Source organism: Strigops habroptila, chromosome 3 (genome assembly GCF_004027225.2).
Source record: "Strigops habroptila isolate Jane chromosome 3, bStrHab1.2.pri, whole genome shotgun sequence".
Taxonomy (NCBI): Eukaryota; Metazoa; Chordata; class Aves; order Psittaciformes; family Psittacidae; genus Strigops; species Strigops habroptila.
Window position 1 is genome coordinate 26,824,599 of NC_044279.2, and position 23,565 is coordinate 26,848,163.

General features: G+C 37.3%; 1 protein-coding gene across 3 annotated transcripts in view; it reads left to right on the forward strand.

Annotated features, from left to right (window-relative positions):
* Positions 1-11,164: 11,164 nt before the first annotated feature.
* Positions 11,165-23,565, forward strand: part of TFEC (transcription factor EC) — a 76,918-nt gene continuing 64,517 nt past the window's right edge. For all 3 annotated transcript variants that reach the window (XR_003990683.1, XM_030480445.1, XM_030480446.1), the window contains exon 1: positions 11,165-11,221. The gene's annotated coding sequence lies outside the window, so the exon portion shown is untranslated. The remainder of the gene's footprint in view (positions 11,222-23,565) is intronic.

Genomic DNA, 23,565 nt, shown 5'->3' on the forward strand with positions numbered 1-23,565 from the left:
CATTTTAGTGTAGAGTGATTCATACCTGATTTTCAAGTTGTTTTTTTCTTTTTTTTTCTCCAGTATTTTTAATGTCAGTCTTTTACTGTAACACTTTCATTCCTACACACGACCTTGCCTAAAATCTTTTCTACATTTTCTGACTGCTATTTACTACATATTAAAATCACTGAAATTATATTCTCAATCATATCAATTCTTAACTTTCAGTTAATGTTAACATCAGGGAGTTGTTCCACAAGAATTTTTCACATTATGAAAAAATGCAATGGTTTCTCAAAATAATAAGATTTGCTTAAAAAGTATTATTACTTCTGTATCTTCATATCATTGTAATGATGTGGTCTTGTAGCTTTTCTGGGATTCAAAAGATACCATGGTGACTTCGTAACTTCTCTGAAGTCAGTTTAGAGTTTTGTATTTTGGGTAAAAAAACCCTTAAATTTCTATCTAATTAGATTCAATAACTATGTTTGCTTTTCATTTTTGTAAGGAAGTATACTACAGAACTCCAGTTTTCTTTCTGTTATCTCCCATGGGGATAAAGTCTGTGGTGGTTCTTCAGGTTGTGTTTTACTAAATAAACAAGAAACTTTTGAATATGCCACATAGTGAAGCAGTTTACGGGGAGGCTCAGTTTCAAAGCATCATCCATCACTTTCCCAAGGCAGCAGTATCTGATCATTTTCAGCATAGCTTCCTGAAGAAATGTGGCAATTTTTGATGACAGTTGCCACCTGTTTGCTTATCATCAAACTTTCCTTCCACCTTGATAGTTTTTGAACTTGCAGGCCAATTTCAACAGATGTGCCTTGAGGTAACATGGAAATCCACAGGTAGGAAAAAAAAGCATAAATCATACCACAGGGAAGGAAAGCTCTTAAAGACTCTGCAGTCATGAGCAAAGGCAGCTGGTATACGTGGGCTCTCGGGTTTACATGGAGCTCTGGCTCAGGAGCCTGTGTGCTGCAAGCTCCCTTCCCAGACAGCAGATGTGATCAACCCTTGGAAGGCACAGTGCAGTGATCATCAGAATCCAAAACAGGGTAACTGAGAGTCCTGTGAAAGATAATTTGAAGGGAAATATAACAGAAATCCGTAGGAAACAGCACTGTATTGATTTCACTATTCATAGTCTATCTTTTAATATAAAAGATGAAAATTATATTGTGCATATGTAACGTCGTAAGAAAAGGGACAACTGCTACATTTTATTTACCATATTTCTTCAGCTCACACTCATTTTGAGGCTGATAGTCTGGTGTCTATTTTTGTACTGCAGGTTATTAAGGTAGTGTAACAAATCAATGCTTTTGGCTGGTGTGTTGGGTTTTGAACCAGGTTTTGTAAATTAGTTGTGATGTTTACAATGTTCCACATATGAAAATAGACATCCTCTTCCTCCAAAAACTTGAGATGCCTCATTTACTTCATCAGAGTCATGTGCAATGCAGAAAGTTCATGGAAAATGCATAGCAATAATAATAATAATTCCTGTAAATATTATTCAGACAAAGTTCCTAATCAGTCGCAATAAATTAAAAGCAGAATGGTAGGCTTTTGCAACTTTTTAAATAAAATATACTGCTTATTAGCTAAGAGATACAATCTAAAAATAAGATGCAATTGCCAGGGAAAAAGCTCAATTTCTGAATTGCGTTACTGAAAGAAGAGAGATGCATTAATGTGACTAGTTTCAGAATCATGTAATATTCTCGCTGTATTTAGCAGACAGCTAACTTTGGACATCAGCATTTTAAATGAATTTAAGAAGAAGGGTGATATAATCTTTAATGTATCTTATTTATTGTATTACTGAGAAGATATTTAGTTTGTTTCCACTTCGGAAAAACAAGTGGTTTTAGACTAATAATGCTCAGTTTATACAAGGTTGGGATACTCAGGTTGAAGTCCGCCAGGGCAACATAATTTACATACAGTTAAGAATTTTCTCCAAGCAATTTTGTTGCTGTTTGCACTTCAAGTTCAAATCAATTGCTCTTGTACGGAATTAACCCCTATTTTTGTTCTCTGCTGTACTCCATATCTAGTGCAAGTTTAATTTATGTCATGGCTCTTGAAGGTCATTTAGTAAAGTGTTCTGATTTAGGAGTTAAATGTTAGTCTGTAAACTGTAATAAGCCTATTCACATATGAATTTCTGTTCTTCCTGATTAGTTCGGGGGGAAATAATTTACGTTTCATACCACTCTATTTATAGAGAAAGGATTCTGGATGTCCAAACTTAGTTACTACACAGGAGATGGGATTTCTGAAAGACCTCTGCACTGGGCTGCTCCTGTGGAAGTTGTAAGGAATAGCTGTTGACCTCAGCAATAGAGCACTTTCAGAAGCCTCAGCCATGACTGAAAGAGCTTGTAGTCAGAAGTTATTGGATAATTCTGGTTTCTTCAACCAGATCAGTGCCCCAGTGCGCAAAGCATTATACAGACATAGTGAACCACTTCCTTAAGGGCCTTACAGCTAAAAAGGACTTTATTGACAGAAAGCACATCTTAGACTTCTGAAGTCTCAATGTCAAATCCAGCAATACAAAAAAATGTGGAGAGGATAGCAGTAATCATTCAATGCAGATACTTAAATTGCATGTTTTTTTAAGTGCTGTTGGCAATGCCTTGCTTTTCTACACTAAAAAAGTAGTTGGTAATATATTCAAAATAAAGAACTGTTCCCTGAAATAAAGAGCTGTTCTCAGCTCTGGGGCTCACTTAAAGAAATGGGGCTGGGGGTTCTGGAAAGTACTGAAATATTTCTGTAACAATTAAATCCTCCTTAAAAAATGGGACTCTGTGCAAAATATTTTTTGTTGAATTCTTCAGTATAGAAAAGCAGTATTTAGAAATTTGGAAAACTGATGTATAGAAATTATCTGGTGCACAGAGTCTTCAAGTTCTCCCCTGTCTTGCCCCAGAGTGGGTTATTTCATCCCTGCTTGAAATGACATGATGTGGTTCAGGAGAGTGAGGCACCAACCTGTGTGGTCAGATGCCCCCACAACTGGAGATTGTGTGATAGTGCCTTAAATCAACAGCAGTATAAGTAGTCATGCCAACTGTTTTTCAAGTGAGAGAGGAGAAAGCAGTGGGATAAAGCAGCCACCTGCTGAGCTGTGGATAGTCTTCTGTAAGCAGCTCTCTGAGGTTAGATCTTTGAGGACTAGAGCTCCTCCTAGCCTCCTCTACCTGGTGAAGGTGGTCCTCAGCACAGTGTCCGATCACACAATATATGGTGGCTTCCCCTCTTGTGTGAGCATTATCAAGGGATTCAGAAATTGGAGGCCAGTTTATGGATTTGGCATAAATCTGTCTCTCTCTAAGGAATAACTCTTTAGTAATAATTGATCCTTTTGAATTTTTAAATTTATAGTAGTACAAGCCCAACTCTGCACCATTCATTCAAGGTACTTTTCTGCTTAAGAGTTAAATAACATTCTTCTATTCCTATAAACTGTTCTTTGAAGAGAAATGACTTGATATCTGGTTTATCTTAATTATATATTAATGAAACAGAAACCTTATGTTTGGTCTATTTAATGAGGAAAAACTCAAGTCATGGAGCATAAAAGATCCATATTTTACGCATGGACACAACTATGCAAAAATAGATTACTTCATAGAACTCTTTGGGTTTTAGTTTTGATGCTAATGTAGCTTATGAAACCAAATTTGAAATGGAATGCTTAATAACTATGAATTCATAGGTGATGAGGTTTGCATTAGTCCAGTCAACAGGTCAGTCTAAGAAGTAAGGCCAGAGACTGTAATTTGTTTAGACTAACAGAAATGTTTTGCACACCATTCACCTGAAGATGAAGCTTGGGTGGTTCTGAATACATATGCAAAGTATAACTCGTTTCACAGAATGGTGATTAATAACTTTCTGTTCGGACTTTGTATAGGGAAAGAAGCACCATCTTAAGCTTATTTAGATTCTTGTGGCAGAAAAATGAAATCTATAAACAAACTTTCTTTCTTTGATCTTCCTCAACTACCCGATGCTCCTGGGTGTTTTACAAATTCGTATATAAGACTCCTGTAATTATTGAGCTGTTCTTTTGACCTGGTTGCTTGAAGGGTATCAGATTTCTGTTATCTGCAAATGGAGATTAGCAGTCAGATCACCTGAAGTGCTAAAACACTGTTAATTTTTTTAAAACAGATTTATTACAAAATCTCCCCCCTCCCTTCCCCCCTCCACCTTGGACTTCAGTATTCACTTATAACTCATTGCAGTATCTGTTTGGTGTAGTTTGAGGATGACATTCCCTGAGTAAAATTTTACTTAGCGCTCTAATATCTGCAGTACGATGTTATAAACTAACTAGTGTCTCAAAAAAAAAATAAAAAATTACTTAGGTACCTAATATAATGATTTAAAATAATTAGAGCATGTTCTCTGTGGCTGCTGTTTTCTGTTTATTTATTTCAGTGACCACTTTCTTAAAGGACTTCACTGAAACTCAGAGTACTCTCCAAGGACTTAATTTTACATCTTTTCTTTAGCTTCCAGCTTTTCAGACAGAGCCATCGATTTCACAGTTCCCAGTCACATGGCAGTGACTATGAGGACCTAAAATTACTGACATTGCCTACATCGGAACTACTTAAAAAGTAGGGTATACCTAATTGTGAATAGGCATGGTCCTAACTGTGCCCCTTCTGATTTGTGGTCCCAAACTATTGTCCCAAATTCCTAATTTTCGAGGGTTGTAGGAGCAGGAGTGTGGGTATCTGTGGAAGCAGATCAAGAAAAATAGAATTAGTGCCCAAACCCAGGAAACAGACATCTTTCTGATTCTGGGTGAAAATGAAGAGAGTCAAAAGCATGCATTTTCTGGAACTGGAAGCCCTTGAACAGTTTTTGAGTTTGCAAACAGGAGCCTGGGCTTTGACCTCGCAGAACAGAAAGTGTTTATATCCCTTTTTTTTGTATTCACATGATTACAGTTTATTCCTTTTTTGTTATGAAATTTTGGACATGGAAGTATTCCTAGCACTAATATCAACAAAGAAATGTGATATTTTCCTTTTTTTAACTACAAATCTAGTCCTAGAAATTGTCCCTTAATGTATAAAGTGATATCTACCTCTCAATTCAAGAAAGATCCTTTCTGATAAAAATGAAGAGTGGGGAGGCGCAGGGAGAGGAAAAATGACATATTGCAAAATATTTCTTAGTTATGCACATGTAATAAAGGTACTAAACACTATCCTTTTAAATAAAGAGACAAGCATGTGGGGTCGCAAATACCAGCGACCTCCACAAAGAATGAAGAAGACAATTGTAAAACATTATCTTTCCAGTTCACAAATATTCTTCGGTCTCTGTTGTACAAGCCTGAGTGAAAACATTTTAGGCAAAGCTTTAAAAGAACCTGGAGGATTGTACAAAAATGCCAAGAATTGGATTAATTGGCATAATACAAGGTGGCTGGGCACAGTTGGGGAAAGTGTCAGTGTAGGGAGAATCCCCACCAAGTAAGACTGTCTGTGCAATTAGCTATCTGAACTCTAACCCTTCCAGAATAATTAATGAATAACAGAGGGGATCAAGACAAAGACACAAAGTGATTTGGTGGGTGCTAGCAAGTAATACATCAAAGAATGCTGGTAATTGGCCCTGTGGCTTTCATTCTTTGCCCTATTTCTTTCAATTCATTGACTCAAAATAATGGGTTCAGGTTCATTATCAACAGGTTTTAGCTGCAAGAGCACAACACTTCAACAAAGCTATGATTGTAGCAGTGCTGGTGGCTAAGTAAAAAGTTGTAGACTGTAGCACACTCCCTTGAAAGGGAAAGTAGGAGCATAGTCATAGGCTTTGTCTTACATGAAACACTTCGTATTCATGAATTTGCTCTGAGCTTTCTAAGACTTGGTGTTCATTGAGGTTACAATGCTGGAATACAGTTGGTATGGGCAGGTATGTATGACTCTGCTTCAAACCCTATTGTAGCAGCAGTATCTATATTCTGTTCCTTCAGCTGTAAGACATGAAATAGAATTCTTGACATCATGTGTCACATGTACATGACATTATCTGCATACTAATGGAGACAGTTTAGACCCTTTCCTCCTTCCCCCCCTCCTATCCCCTGTTTTAGTGGCATTGCAGGAAAAGGAAAAATGGTTATTTTTAATCTGTAAAAATATATTCCTGATCTGCAGAATTTTACAATTTTACTCAGGGGATTGATTTTTTTTTTTTTTTGGCCAAAATCAGAAATGGAATCTCCACTCTTCTGTTTTCCTGTTGTAAGATGTTGATTTAGCTGCTGAGGATGTACTTAGTTAGTTAGAATAGCTTTTCAGAAAGAATAATAGAAGCAGCAGAATAATAGAGCAGTCATCTTCAATGAGTGAATGATATGTATGAGTGAATGATATGTATGAGTGAATGATGTGCTCTGCTGTTTAATTTTGCCATGATTGTTTTGCCCTATTTACAGGCTATAGCATATGTTGTTTGTTATTTTATTACCATCACATTAAATACAATTGCATTTACAGTTAAAAACTACCCTTTCGTTTAGTATTTGAGAAACTTGAGAATTAGTCGAAATTTTAGAAGCATGCTTATGAGCACAAATGAATGTAAAATTATTTTTCTTTGAAGTTAAGAGACGGAATTTGGGCTCACAGCAAATACGCAAAATGCTGTACCTGTTTTAAACACCAAACTGTGCTCCACATTCTTATGGAAACTTCCCATTATCTCTGTCAAGTCTGTTAGCATGTAGCTGCTGGTGCAGTTATTGGCTGTCTAAGTCTTACAGGTCAGATTCTGATCTCCATTATATGAGTGTCTTTTTGAAATAGCTTGAACAAAATTTATGCAGAATTTCATTTCAAGAAGAGAACTGTATTTTTTAATTATGAAATCATAAAGTAAAATCTTGAATAATAAAGTTAGATAAAAAGTTTCTGATACAACTTGTGGTATTTCATTTTGATCTGAGTCACGCTTCTGAGTATAACAATTGTGTATGAAATAGTCAAATAAAGGCGTGATTTACCAGTGTATAAATACAACTATAAATATGATACGCTCACAGCAACCTTCCCCCCACCTTTAAAAGCACTCATACTATTTGAAATAATATTGTCATAGATCTGTGTTCTTTGTTGTTATCTTCTATCAATCATGCAGATAGATATCTCTATTAAAATATATGCTTTATCTATAATTTTGTCTGTGCCATGGACAAAAGTATTCAGGTTCTGGAAAAGCTTTATTAGCATATATTCCAAGTTGAATAGTTGATTTTTATAAATTCTAAGTAACACTTCTTAGAATTTGCTAAAAATTTTAAATATTTATAGTAGGACACTGCTTAGCACTGGGAACAGCACTACAAGCCTAGTGTGACAAAGCTGTTTGTTAGTCAGAGTGTTTTCTTTCCCCCTTCCCTGATTCCAGCTGGTTTTAGTAAAGGTTTTTAGTGTATATCTCAGCACGACTTAGACAATATATGAAACACTTTGAGACAATTTCAAGATTGTTGTTCTTTTAAGTTTGAATTCTAGTACTTATGGAGGCTTTTTATAGCACTGAGAAAGTCTTTTCAACTGTTCACATTGGGGCATGGATGCCATAAATACGTCATCTTCACAGTAATTAATGTTAAAGATGGCAAGCAAACAGTAAACTGTGATTTATTTTAGTCTTGCCACTGTTTTAGGTTGTTAAAATAAATATTTAAAAACTATTTGTTTTTGAAGAACCATACTCACAGTGCCTTCTGTCACACGTATAATTCAAGATCCTGAGTTAACAAAATATTGGTTGCTCTTGTCCCCAGGGTTCTCACACTTTTTCAGAAAGTTGCTCCTCTCTTTGTATAATTTTACCTTCAAGTGAATAACAAGACTTTGGGGGAGAAGGAAAATCGTTATTGAAAACACACACAGACTTGATCAAAATAACTTTGATGGCTAGAATTGTGAGAACAGTCATTCTCTTCCTTTGACAGGTATTTTTTGGTCTGAGATTTGTGGGCACTAATATTGATTTAGAAAGCTCTGTCGCTCAATTTTAAATGAAATGTAAAACTTTTCCATTTTATCACTTATCAACCTCCACAAAAGAGCAGCTTTTGCAGGGAAAAGCTGTATTCTCACTTTGGGTATCACAATGCATTTATGATGTAGGGCTTATCTAAACAGCTTCCCTTTATGTGACTGGGAAAGAAAGCCTATATTCATTTAGGGTTAAAGTTCTGACTGTAGCAGCCGGATACAAATCTGGATCCTAGGCCGGGATTTGAGATCTGGACCCCCTTGAGGGAATCCTTTCGGGCAGGTACCACCTACTTTTCTCCTCTCTCCTGGAAGCGACAATGGTAGAAGGGTATTCCCTGCTCTCCCTCTCCTGCAAGCATCTGTGCCCCTGGCACCCACTCTTCTCCAGAGAAACAGCTGCAAGCTAAACAAGCCTGGGCAGTTGCTTGGGCCCTTGTTTTCCCAGAATTTTTCCCAGAAACACACAGGGAGTGCATATTTTCTACCCCTGGTGATCGAAATTACTCTTATACACCAGAAATGGATTAGGTTTAATAACAGAACTAACCATATATGGGAAAGGCAGAGGAAGAGAAGCTGAGGGACAGACCTGTCTCTCAAATGTACTCAGTTCCTGTCTTTTAGTGAGAACAGGAACAACTCCAGGCTTTTAAGGGCATTTAACAGATGAGAATTAGAATATACCCCATTGCATTGCTTTCTGATAAAAAGTGCATGAAGGCTGAAAAGGAGAGGGGAGCCTTGGCTGCTGAAGGTCAGTTCCTGTTTCAAAGGCTGACCTCCTTTGAAAAGAGGTCTCCCTGCCTAGTGTTCCCATAGGAAGGGACCAAGGGGCTGGATCCATGCTGGCCTGCGGTCAGGGAAGTGCTGAGCTTCCATTCAAATCACTGTTACCTGAAAAAAAAGGCATTTCAGCATACCCTTAGGTGTCTTTGACTAAACACTGTATGCTTTGTAAAGCATAGAGTCTTCGTTTGGCTGATACTATGTGCTTGAATATTTCAAAGGCTGTAAACTTTGCAAAACCCAGACTCTTTTTAAACATAAATTTTTATCTTCATTTGGTGTGGTTTCATTTGGCCTGTTATCCACTGCACACTGCCTTACCAGGACTACCAATAAAACAAGGCCTACCTGGGTTTGGGAAAGAAAATCATGTATTTCTAAAGGTTTTAAGTGCCAGAAAGGGAAAAGCATAGAATAGCAAGAATCAGACTGAAGGATTGCAATGTGTGTTTCTGAGTTTTCTTCCTAAACTGTGTCATATACTAACTTTATTACCAAGCCTCTCAAAGATGATGATAATTACAAGAGTAAAACCTTTTGAGATTCTTAGGTGAAAGATTTATGTAGTATGGACATATTACAATAATGACATTTTAATGTAATGATTTCTCTAACAGTGAAAAAATCAAATGTCCATAGCTTGGGGAGGGGAGAGAGCTAACCTCTGCTATCAATGTTTGTACTTTGGAGAAAGTACATTTCTTCAACAAAAAGAATAAGTAATTAACTCTGGGACTCAGGAAAAAGGGTGGCAGGATGCTGGAGGGCACAGGGGTGCTGAAGAAAGAGTTCTGATCAGCTATTTCTGATGGAATTCAGTTAGGTGGAAGCCAGAAACAACAGAAAACACTCCAGGAGAATGTATTAGATATTGTATCTGCTAACATGTCACTGGCCAGCTGAGAAGAGTGTGACTAGTCCACCTCTCCCCTAAGGCCAGGCTTTCTATTTCCATCCCCTTGGCCACCCTGACCTCCATGATGCTTTTATATCACTTGCTAGAATTTTCTCTGGCTGGAGGTCCAAATAGATTTTCTGATGAAAAAAACCCCAACTTCCGCGAACATTATCTTGTTTGTGGAGCTCTGAATCCATCTCAGCTTTCCAAGTGCCCTGTAGGGAGCCGGGCTGTCCCTATCTGGAACAGAGCTCAGGTGAACGCAAATGCAGGTGCTATGTTTTTGGGTTTTTTTAAGTTTTACAGTGCTGTGAGAATAGCAATGACATTTTCAGCAGCTTTAAGAGAAAGCAGCTCTGTTTCAGTGTCTGGGGTGGACAAAGTCCAAGTGTTTCATCTCTATCTGATGTTTTTTGTCCCTGTATAACGTTTTGACATACTGGACCTCTTTCTTGCTAGTGAGATCAGAGATTTTCAGTATTATCACTAAAAATTGTGAGCTGCTGTTTGAACCTCAGCCCTCTTTGGCTTTAGTTTTGTGTGATGCACAAGTGTTTTACCTTCTTTCAAATGAAGAATAATTAAAACAGGAAAATACCATGCTAGTTGTAGGTCATCTGTCATTGCTTGTGGATCCCAATTCTTGCTTCTCATGAAGGGCTAGATGAATCTATTACTCTGACATTACACAGAGAATGATACAGTGTGAGAGAAAAAGGGTGCTTCCCAAACAGGAATCAGGGATCTAACTCCCACCTTTGAAAGTATTTGAATGTGAAGATTCAAATATGCCCATAGCACTTACAACAGTTATAAAAAGTGGGCTTAAAAGAGACAAAATCGCCTCCCTCAAGGCTTTAACATATAGGCACCACTTTAAGAAAGAAAAAAAAGCTTAAGGGACTTAGTGTGATTTCAAGTTATTCGTAATTTGGAGAAAATCATTGCATTACAAAAGCCTATCCTGATTACAGAACTTTTTAATCTCAGTCTAAGATAAACATGTCTTCAACACTGCATACACCTAAGTTGCCCTTTTAAATACCCTAAACCTTGATCCATATTCAGGACTTCTTTTCTCGAGTGTCCCTGCTGTGATGAAAGTATCATCTCAGCTCGTATTAATTTTGTCTCAGTACACAGAATCATATTATGCTATAGCTTTTGGAGCAGGTTTTCTCATATATTTCAGAGAATTTTAAAGCTGTTAAAGTAATAGCTAAAATTTCCACCTCACTACCAAAAAACTTTTCATTTGTGAGAGGAAAGTGGTGTTACACAAACTTTGCCCTGAGCAATTGTCTTTAGCAGCCATCGAAAGTCAAATATAGAACCAAATTTCTAGTAGTTCCTTAAGACGAGAGAACCTTGTCCCCACCCTTCATGGGAAGGAAAGCAGGATCTGTGAAACCCCCGGCTGCTTGCTTCACTCAGCATTACTGACCTCCAGCCAGCCGGTCATGTCTGCCACCAGCAGTATGAGTAAGGAGCGAGGGTAAGTACAGGGTCAGGCAAGTACCTGCCTCCAGGGATTGTTCTGCTTCTTGGTAGTGGGGACAGCTAGGTGGCAGGGTCTAACCTGGGCTCAGGGACAACAGGAGAGGGTGCAGGGCCTTGCAGTGGTAGTGGAAGCCCTGGAGAGAACCCGACCACCCATCTCTGCTTGGAGGGCAGGACCCCGCTTCCCAGCAGGGGTGTGTGAGAGCAGCAACTGCACAACAAGGCTTAATCGTGTAGTCATTAATAATTGATTTTAATGCTCGTGTTTTAACTGCCATTGAAGTTGCAGTGTATTTTTGTGGCAGGAACTGGTTGGTTAAAAAGATATTTTCAATGCCATCTGGATTTGGACTGCATTACAATTAAACTATTGTACTTATATAGCCATAGCATTGTACCATAGCTAACTGGGTTTAAGTTAGACCATTAACTTAATAAACTACTTTCTGAGGAGGTAAGAAGATTTCATTTCCCTGTTATATAAAATGAAATTTGTTGTACTACATAAAACAGTACATGCTTTTTACTGCTGTTTTACACAAAGCATCTTTTGAGTTCAGTGGAAGTTTTGCTGACAAATTCAGAGCAAGACTGTATTCAAATGATATTTACATCACACCCCATTTTTCTATTATGCAGCTTACCCCTTCCACTCATCCATTTTATATTTAATTATGAAATTATTTAAAGAACTATGAGGGCTTTAGCAATCATGTATGTACAAATGTTAAGTCCGTGTATAGGCATCTATATTCATTCACAATTAAACTCTCCACCAGAAAAAAACTTGATTCTAAATATAGAGAATTTGTCCCCAGGGGAAAGGAAAATAAAACCAACTGATCTAAGGAAAAAACCAATAACGCCTCTCTGTCCCCCAAACCTATAATTACTATTAGGTATCTAAAGAATTTAATCATACTTGGTCTTTTTGCCTCCACAGTCATGGAAAAATCTCTCAAATCTGAATGTCCAAAATGTGGTTGAATTTTCAAAGCCCGAAAGTGATTTAAAAGCATGGTCTACAATAACATCAGTGGGGACTGGCATTCTTGAGTCACTTTCATGGTTCTCACAAGAATATCCTGAATGTATAATTTCACATCAAAGTCAATACGCTTCCTGCAATGCTGAGGGGAGCAATTGACTTTTGGAGAGCAATACACAAAGGTATTCTAGTACTATCGTGGCAACTGACAGGAACGAGTACTAGTTTAGATACCTAATTTTAAATCAAGGTTAATGAAAAAAATCCATACTTATTTATCCCAGATTGTATTATAAAGCTGCTTGTAGTTAGCTCATCTTTTCTAGGTCATTCTGAAAGTTTGACATCTGGGCTAAGCCAGTTGTCATTGTGCAGAAGCAAGATCTAACATAAAGCAATCGACCCAGTTGTTTTGGACATAATCAGGACAAAACTCCCTAATTTCATCCAAAACTTGTATTCTGGAACCACCATGCATTTGTACAGAAGAAACAGCAAAAAAAGGAAAAAATGGTAACAAGGTTAGAATTGAAGACCTACTAAGTGCTCCCCAACCTCAATAATGCCCAACATTTTTGCTGAGTGGGAGAAGACAAATGTGACCACCAGTCTTGGGGAATAATGCTTCCTAGACACTTAGGTAGTCCACTTCTTAGGGTAACTGGTTATGTTGGATGAATGCAGATGTGAGGGTGTACATAATTGTAAATGCAAATGTATTTAGGAAAATGAAGGTGTAAATTATAAGTTTCTAAACCAGGTCAGTAAAAGGCAAGGTTATCTTTGGGCTGTGATTTGCCCAGGCATGTTGTGTTTTAATCTATCACTCTTAAGTTGCTTCACGTTTATAGAGTTGTACTGCCAGTGCATAAGACTGTAAATTTTCTCTAGCAGTTGTTTTCCCTACCCCAAACAAGAAAGGGAACATCTCTGTGCGGATCCTTTTGCACATAGGCATACAAGTGTTGTCTTACTGGAGTGCTGCAAAGCCACCTTAAAGCAGTAAGTGGTGAGCAAGAGGATCAGGATTTGTTTTGCAGTCATTCTGTTATTTTTGGAGGCTTCTTGAGACTGTACTAGTACATTGCCCATCTAGAAGATAGATAATCCGGGCTGGGTAATGTTGTGGTCACATCTGCGTGTAACTGGCCTTGTTCTAGTGAGACAGATTCTGCTGAGTCGTGCAAGCAGGGGAAGCAGCACGGGGCTGCAGGCTGTTGTCAGCACAAGGCTGGGAACTGAACAAAGTCTTCCTAAAAGCAATAATTATACCATGGTTCAGTAAAGGAGGGCTTGCAAAACCAGGCATAACCAAGAACAAAATAACCTTGCTGAACAAGCAGCTGTACCCATTGAGATCTATTAACTTTTCATCTCAGCAGAGACTATATAGGTGTGTTCAAAACCTGTTGTTTGATGTTTCTTTCAGGAAAAAATAAAGTGTAGGCTAAGGAGAAGTTGCTTCTCAAGTCTCAGGCTACACATGTTGTAGGAGATACTTGTTTTCGTCAGTTTCACCTGATGTTTCACAGCCTCTCTACTTCAGAGGCTGCCCAGTTTACATAAATGGAATCCTCCTTTTCATCTCCCTGATGGCTAGATGTGCTGCAAAGGCTTTAGGGGATGAAGTGAAATATTGCGGCTGAAAATAATTTTTCCCTATTTGGGTGTTTGATGAATTGGGACTTTGAAATGAAGAGTAAATCTGTTCAACTAAAACAAATCCAACCAAATTCAGATAAAAATTTACTTAGACTTGCATTACGTATCTAAATGGACACACAAGCTGCATTAGAGATATTTCATCAGCTCTCATGTCTGTGTCCAGAAGTTATATGTCTTAGCCTGAATTACTAATGCCAGCTTTTCTTCATAACAAATGGAGTAGAGGAGAGAACTCTGGAGACCTTTGTGAAGTTCTCAGCTAGTTAGTCTATGGCTAGTCAAAAAAATCACATCCAGGAGATTTCTCAGGTAGACATGTCAAACTTTGAAGTGTATAAACTTGGGCAAGATGAATTCTGACAGGCAAAAATCCATGGCAAGAAATAGGGCTTGCCTTGAAGAATTTATCATGTATCTGGGAAAGGCAGGCAAAAGGGCAGCAGAGAGGTGGCAGGAATTGGCCAAAGCGACCCGGTCCCTCGGTCATTGCTTGAGAATACACCCTTGCTGTCCCAAGACAAAGTTCTTCACCATATATCTTGGATCTATTTTAATCTAGTGTATATTAGTAATTTTGTCATGCTCTTCTGAACTTCCTTGTTAGGTGAGAGCCTTAAGCAACAGCTGAAAGCCTGAGGGTGGGGTGGGGAAACGGAGAAGGAAGGATGAGAGGAGATTTCTCACACTTTACAGCCTACTCTGAAAAAGGAAGTGCTGAAAGTTTTGCAAGATAATCAGACCCTCAAAAAAAGTTCATCCCGTTTTGCAGCCAGTTTCAGAGCCCATCTAATGGATGCAGTGAGCCATACACAGTTCCATTGCAAAACAGTTCAGCAATGGACTTCATTGCAGCTGCTCACACTTGTACTGATTTGAAAATGGCCAAATAAACAAGGGAAACTTTATTTTTACTGATTATTGTAGTAATTGGTGGTGACAGTGCTGTAAGTGGAAATTCACAATCTGCAGCATACGGGTTATGGTTTGGAAATGTGGAAATCAGTTTTCCACATCACTTTCAGATCACTTTGCAGTTTGTCTTTTCTAAATTTCTATTGGCTAAATGTAATAAATATGCCTGATAAGCATGAAATTATCTAGTTTTGGTTTTTTTTCAGAAGTGCAATTTCTTTCGCTGCATCATAGATGTTATGTGAATGTAAACACAAGGCGTGAGTGGATTATACTGACAATCTTCAATATCAGATGTGTCCCGCACTGGGAAAAAAAAGAGGGAAAGCAGAAAAAAAAGTCAAAATAGTTTCAAAATCAGGCAATTCACCACCCAACTAAAACATGGCTGAGATGTGGCAGTCTCAAAAGATGAGAATTAGGGATTATTTGTAGAATTAAATAAAAGAAAGATGTTGATAAAATTTAGAAACATCAGTATTCCAGATGTTTACTTAAAAAAAATTTAACCTGTGAATCAAGTAAATTTCCCCTCCTCGTTCTGAAATGAGTTTTCTAATGAAAAACATGAATGTTCTTTTTAATCTTAACTTTCCTCAATCTTCAGTCTCTGGGCTTGACATCTATTTTAAAAAAAGGTCTAAAAATAGGGCAGTGAAATGTAATGACTTTGAGCAATAATGGCATGACTCAGACTACTTTTTCTTAGAATCCACTGTCAACTCAGACTAAGGGTGGCCTCTGTTCAGTTTTAATTGCTAACGTTAGGCTATCTTTCTTGCAGAACTTTGGTAAAGACAGCTCAAATTTTTGTTGTATAAATTATGGTGCCATATAAACTTTAATTAAAGAGATCCAGATACTTAGTTACTGTATCTCAGGATTTAATGAAATGAGTTATAGCAAGTCATGATCTCAGCCAATGTGATCAGCATACAAAGATAAGGATTGTTGTTTACCTTACTCATGGGAGAGAACTCCAAAACCATATAACTGGCTGCATCTGTAGCTTATTGGCATTAATGTATTTAATGATGATAAAACAAAGCCTTACCACTGCAGCATGGGAAATTTTCAAGTTCTGGTTTCATAAATGTAGCAGGCTCTTTAGGGTAACATAATTCCTGCTGCTGCTATCTGGGTGCTTGAGAACCCACTCAAAGAGGGATGTCTTGAGGTGGGTGGTGGTAGCTGTGAGGTTGGTGCACAGCAAGAGGAGCTGTTTCGGTCTATTTATTTAGGGAGCCACAGGCAGCTGGGAATGGCTTTGCCGCATGTGTGCCAAATGCCCCCCTGGTGTTTTCTGCTCTCTCTCAGAGTGGATGGTGGTGGAGCTGCTGCTCAGAGTACCCATGAGCTGTTCAGCAAGTGGAAAATAAGTTATTCTTTCTTAGAAGAATCCCTGAGAAAAGGCAGAACCTAAATACTGGCTGTCTTCCTTGAGGATAAATCATTTTGGAAGTGCCCGTGGCTCCCACAGGGAATGTATATGTTACCTTAGTGCCTACGGATATTTGATTGTGCTTTATAATGAAGTCCTTGAAAAAAGATGTCCAACCAATTATGAACAGCAACAGGAATTTTAGTTTATCGTCATAGCTACTAACATAATAGCAAGTTAAAATACTCCTGCTTTTTAATTAAACTTAATTAATAATATTTATCTTTTACTTTGATGATCCTGACTCCTATTAATTCTGCAAAACGCTGAAAGGGTTAAAGATGAACTTTAACACAGTAACTTGAAGGAGGATCTTCCTCTCCTTCAAATCATATTTAAATGATAAAGAAGTTAAAAAGAATCTAACAGGGTTAGATCCAAACTGTAGATTTCCTGTTACACTTAATAATGTAACTTTATACATAATGATAAAACTTAATTCTTGTAAATTCAATTTTTGGAATTACCATAATTATTTATACTAGAAAATAATTGAAACAATTGATTTTCTGTTTGAATATTGTTTAAAGTTGACTATTTTTATGCACAAACATTTTTCTCTCAGTTTTTTTATGGGACTTTAATTTTAAAGATATTTCATGTTAGTTTTATTGACTTACTAATTTTTTCCACATTGCTACTTCTGAATTTATACAATTTCAATTAGATTTTATTTTAAATTTTAGCTGAGGAGAAATTATATTATGTATGTATATTAAGGAGCTGTGTCAAGAGTGTGTGACAATGAGGACAATCAAGATTTCATATTTGGAAAATGTCAACAACTTTATTACATGAAATTAAATAAAATAGCTTCAGAGACATACATATTCAGCAGCTACTGGAAGGCTGGGAGTACCATTGTTTTTTTGCTCCTTTTCATCACACAGGTGCAAGGAAATCTGTCAAGGAAATTAAAAATATTGTATTAACGTTGTTATTTAAGATTTTTGAACATAATTTTGTATGCCTGTGGGATTCCTATCACTACAGATGTGCAGACTTTGTGCAAGTGAGGGTTATTCATAACTGAATATTATGGAACACTGAAGTAAAACATTTTCAGAGAGCTCCTATTCAGATCTTTCTATTTCACTGTCACTAACTTTCATCTGGAAGTTGCCAGTCACTAACTTTCAGCTTAGTGAATCCCATCATTATTTCGATTGTCTATACGGCTGTTCTCACGATCATGTAATTTCTCTTCCTTTTCCTGAATACCTGAAAATTGACACAGTTTGAGGCAAGTGTATAAGTTGGACTACTTTTTCTCATTGTTATATTAGCTTAAGCTGCTAAACTAAGCTTGATTTGTCCAAAAAACATAGAAACTCAAGGTTAAATGACCAAACCAAACTCTGATTAAAGATGTTTATATATATATTTAATTAATGAGACAGGATTAAAACAGATATTCACAATGGTGGAAAAGTGAGAGTGAGCAGGCAACCACGCTCATAATTTGAAGCACACAAACAAGGCAGACTTTCATCTCAGTTTGAGGAGAAAACTAATTTAGGAATATCAGTAATCATAATAGGCCTCACTTTCATTTCAGGATATAAAAAATACATGTTGAAGTCAATAAGATTAAGTAATATAATAATATAGCAACTCAGGTGCATGGATAGTTTTGAGATAGGAGTCACACTGAATTAGGAGTCACTGTGCCTTTGTATGTTTACCGTACCTCCTAGATACTTTTAGAAACCCTATCCCTGTAGATATACTTGTGGGAATGTAAAACTTTACATAACATTCTGGATCTAAACTAGTCCATAATTGAAAAACTTTTTTTTTTTTTGTTGTTGTTCTTGGTCTTACTGAGTGCTACTGTTTCAGAATTCCTACATTTAGAGATGCAGGTCTACAAATGTGCTGTAGTTTTGAAAAATTGGCTGCATATATTAACTAGTCCTTTAGTCATGTAGTCCTATTGTGCAAATGTTGCATAAGGTTGTGTGGATTGTAGAGGTAAGCCCCGGTAATTGAATAACTGGTGTTCTAGGTGGATCCTGAGGCGGCAAGCGTTTGCAGTATCTGCCTGCCTTCTTCCCACAGCTCTTTCACTTTCATGAAAAAAATGACTCACACACATAATTATTTTTTTCTGTTAGAAACGTTGAACAGTTGGTGCCAGCCTACATAATGTTGGCTATTATGATGCCTTCCTTTTCATTATCAAAAGGTTCTAAATATTCATAAAAAGTTGACATTATTTCATTAGCCGTTGTAGGTGTAAGAGTAAGCCTGCAGAACAGAGTATCTCTGCTGGATATCTTCAAGAACTTTTCTAAAACATGGCTTCCCACAAGTACAGGAGACCATATAGCAAGGCAATTAACAGGCACTGAATGTGTATTCCCAGTCTCTCATTCCTGCTTTCTTTCTTGTTAGTTCAGATCTCTATTTATTATTACTTCTTTCATAAATCTGTGAGATCCTAATCAAGCACTCCAATAGATAGACAGAAATGGGTGTTTGTCAAATTTCTCAGTCCTTTTGACTCAGTTTTAACAAAGTGGTGTTTATGTATATTGGATTTTTACTGGTATTACAGAACCAAGGATTTCAAATTTTATTTCAAAATCAGAGTTGAGCTCCAGGAGATCAAAAATTTCCAGCCATGTTCAAAAAGAGAGAAATCTGCCACATTGTAATGCTGGTGGTTATAACTATTGGCTGATTGTGCCTCCTGAGCAACTTGTAATGTGGGGCAGAGCTTGGAATTTTGTTCTGAGCTTGTGAAATATATAGTGTGAGGGGTTTCTGGTATACTGTAGGCTCTTACGAATGGCATGGCTATTGAGTGTCCATGAAGTGCAGCTGCATAGATCAAGCAGGTTGCAGGTGATGGGCTGCCAACATGAAGGGAGGTAGATATAAGTGGTGATGATGGGCTGGAACCCCATTTCATTTCTTGCTTGTGCTCTACTACCACTTCTTTGTGCTGCTATAATGCAATAAATAAATAACAATAAAGTTTAATAGACAGCTTTGGCCTGGTGACATTTTTTAGTATATATGGGTGGAGAGCTTACGATGAGAGAGTTAGGATGTGCAAAAATCATCATGTATTTGGCTCATGGAAGAGCTATTGGAAAGAAAGATCCATAAATCTCAGTGTAGTAAGCATTAATCAGTCTGGGGACCTGAGGCATATAGGCAGATGTCTTGGTTTTCACATGAGCTTCAGAGTTATGCTTTCAAGAATAATAACTACTTTCTGAATTTTGGCCTCCTGACCTGAAAGTCTTCTGCTCTCTGGCCATTCAGGCATTGTTGTCAGCCTCAAATACACCATACCTTCTCTCACATCCTATAATGAAACAGAGAGTGCCTGTATTCAAAAGCAAACAAAAATGACACAGTAAAGATGAATCATCAGATTTTTCCCTAAATTCTGTGCTTTGCAATAAAACTCTTGAGGTTTGTGATTCTGTCCAGTATTTACATGTTCCAATGCTAATTTTTATCCATTGTTTTTCACTTTTGCCTGAATTAGCAGCTGCCTTTGAACTCACAGCCTTCAGATCAACAGAATATTTTGTAAGAGCTGCAAATAGATAGAAAGCTTAGCACCTGTACATCACCCTATACAGAGCCACATGCAGTGCATCACTGAGGGGTGAAGCAGACATGCAGAGTGAGCATAGTGTTGCTGAACATTTGTTCTCCCTTCCTTGCCCTTGGTTTAGTGGTTCCAGAAAATGTAATAATGATCCAGCAGGAATAATTTGCATGATCTAGACCCAGAACATTTTTTACATGTACTCTTTGCAGGAACTAAATGACCAGATCTCTTTTTATGGACATTAATTGTTCCTATCCCTCTCTGTATATCGCCTTGCTGCTATAAAGGGCAGGGTTACTTCTGAATTCTGTGTGATATTGTGACTGAGACTAGGTTTTTAAAATATATATATACACATGCATTTTAAAATATATATACACAGGCCTAAATTTTAATCCCAGCTCTGGCTGAACTAGCTTTATATGAACTCCCAATTATTTATTTGTAAAACTCGTGAATAGTTATTATCTTCCAGCATATGAAGCCTTTTGCATGTTAATGGTAGTGAGCATTAGTGAAATATTGGGAACAGTTGGTGGACTTCCTGGGATCACAAGTCTCATTTTCTGGGTCTGGGGTTAGCTGGGACTGGGAGAGGAGCCATGTCTTCCTTGGGTAGATTCATAGTCTGTAGTTTTTCCTATGGCAGGCTGCAAAAGCCATAAATTTGGACAGAACAGGCAGCTGTGCTCCACACAGGGGTTGGGGTCAGGGTCGAGGTGAAACTGTGCATAATTCATTCAGCTGTGGAGTTTTTTGCATGGTAGTTGTTCTGCTACTTGTGTAAACAAAGCTCTTTAAATGTAAGTTTTAGGGTTAAATAGGAAACAACAAATAACATTTTTCTAATAAGTGGAGTCAACTTAGAGGTTCTTGAAATACTTTTTCAGAAAGATATTTTGTGGACATTGTCCACCACTTCATAACAGACTTTTTTCTGAGCTACTAGAACTATCTACGCTTCTTATTCATTAGGCCAGATCCCAGTACTCTGTTCTTCAACTTTCATATAGGTACAAAAGCGTAAAGGAACAAAAAGCCTGAAATATATATATATTTTTTTGGTGTTGAAGACACTGACTTTAAAAAATATAAAAATGTAACTTGTCGTCAGCCATAAGTGGGCTTGGCTGCCTTTGACTCCAGTGCAGTTGCATTGACTGACACAACCTACAGGCCTGAGTCTGAATTTTGTTTTTTAATATTTCTCTCACAGTTTTGAAAGCAAGCCTGCTCTGTGAGTCTTTCTTTTAAAACAAAGAATGCATGCAAAAACATGTCCTCTATGTTCATCAGACATACTGTTGAATTTGGTAGTCCCATCATTTGTAAGCTATATATATCGTTGCTTTAATGCATTCCCTCACTACTTTGATAAAAGTCTTAAGATGTTGCCACTAGTCTTTGGTGTTTCCTTCTGATGTTACAGTACCTCTTCTTTCTCTTCTCTTCCAAAAAATCTGTTTTGCATAAACATGAGCAGTCAAGACATTTCTAGTTAAGGGTAGAAACATCAAGTTCTATCAATAAAAGGACAAAATGAGAAGGTATAGCCAGACTTTTTTATATTCTTGTCAAGCCCTTATAGATAAAAAAATAGCCTGCATGTGTGTTCTCATTGCAAACATATTAAAGCAAACATATTTCACTAGTTTAGAAAAAAACAAAGCAACCTAGACTGCAGTGAATATTCTTGGGATGCAACAATTCATTTTCTAATAAGCTGTTATGGGAACTCTGGGACAATAAATCTTAGACTGGTAAGAAAATACTTGTATGTTCAGGCTTGAACATAAACTACTAGTCTACTAACAGGGATTAATTGGTTATCATACAAGAGAAAAGACCGAATTTTTATATTTAGCTTCAAAGCTGTATGGCTTATCTTGAAAAGTAAAATTGTGTAGTCTGTTTTTTACTGGGAATAAGTAAGGGTTGATGATGATGATGATTACTAATAGTAGTAGTAGTAGTTGGAGAAGAAGAGTTGTTTCAACAAAAGTTCTCAATGAAAAGGTAGTGCCATTGTCCTAATGGGACTGAAATAATCCTTCCCCCAAAGTTTTTCCAGAGTGAAAAAGATATAATAATATTGATAAATAAATATTGTTATTCACATTTAACAAGAAAAGTAGATTAAATGCTTTGCTCAAGGCCATATAGGAAAAATGTAACAACGGCAGGGATTGAATACACAGAACTCCTGAGTGTCAATCCACTGTAATTTAAATTACTGGCAAGTGGTGTGGAAAGAGTGATTTTCCTATGAATGTCATGACTGTTTTGCTGCATTCGGGAAGAACCCTGTGTAGTGGAGCCACAACATGGTCTGGTGATTAAAGAATGTTAAGCCAAGAAATGCCAGCTTGTCATCTTGTTTCTTCCAAGACATACATATCCTTAGGCTAGTGAAAATTTTATTATCAATTCTCAGTAATGTAAATAAGCATAAAATATTATGTCTTGGTTGCAAAACCAAACTATGGTTCACTTCTTAAGGACTTCTTTCACTGCAGAATGCCCTTGACAAACACTGTTTAAAGCTTCAGTCCTACAAGCAATTGCCCATGTAAATATTTCCCTGAAATCAGTGAAAGCCCTTCGTAAGATAAAGTGAGAAAACTGTAGGGAGTTGCAGGATCGGGGCCTAGAAAGGCATTAGCAAGGATAAAGACATTCTTGTACCAATAAGCAGAGATTAAACAAAACCAAACAATCCTCCCACTTTCACCTTGCCCCCCCTTCATGAGATGGAAGTAAGCAGAGACAAAGTAAGCTCCTACTTAGTGAAAGGGAAATTTGGGAATCGGAAATTAGTAGGTTAAATAAAAACTGTGTAACTGTGGAATCAAAAACTATGCAGAGGAACAGAAAATTGCAAGGAATCAAGTGATTCTTGAGAAGTGTCTTGCATCAGACCTCCCAGATGGTGAGCTTTAAAGGTAGGTTTAGGAAACTAATATCTATGTTCATCTCTCATCCTAAAATATCTCCTAAATCCTAGGACTTTTAGACATCCTATACACTGAAATTGAGATCTGTATACTGGGACTGAGAGAAGAAATGTTTACTATGGAGTTTTCTGTGGCTTTTGCTGAATCCTCAAAAAAAAAAAAAAAATCCTAGGTCCTTCACTTCTCAGTATTTGAAGTATGGTTAGTAATCAAAATTAGCTGTTGCTCATGGCTGCTCTTCCATGGCACACCTTTCGCCTCCTATCCATGGCAGTTTTTGCACAGTGGATGCACCCCCTGCACATTTTGTCATAGAATCTCTTTCAAATAATTTTCTGTATACATCCTTGAAACTCTACTGCTGGTATTGCCTTCTTGTCCATGAGGGAGGATGGACTGGGTTTTGCTTCAGTAAAACAGTTAAAGTTTTAAGTTATTTGCCTACCTATTCACTGTGTGGTTCAGAATTTACTGACTTGAAGAAAACATTAGCAACAAAACAACCAGATCTACTTTGGATCCGTTAGATGATCAAAACCCTTGCTGGGAATATCACCGTTTCTTGTTTTGCTGGTAGTCTTTTGTATGATTCCCAGCCCACATGGGCAAAGGACTTCCTGGCTGATGTAGTCCTCTTCAGCTTCAGGTGTGACAATCAGGATCCTTTGTTCTGCGCAAATACAGAAAGTGAGCTAATCAGGATTTTCTGCATCCAAGCTTGTTTTCATATTGAACACATTCTATTCCATTGTTTTGTTTAATAGTTAAGCATTTCTTCTACATAACCACCCAGGACATTTTCTTG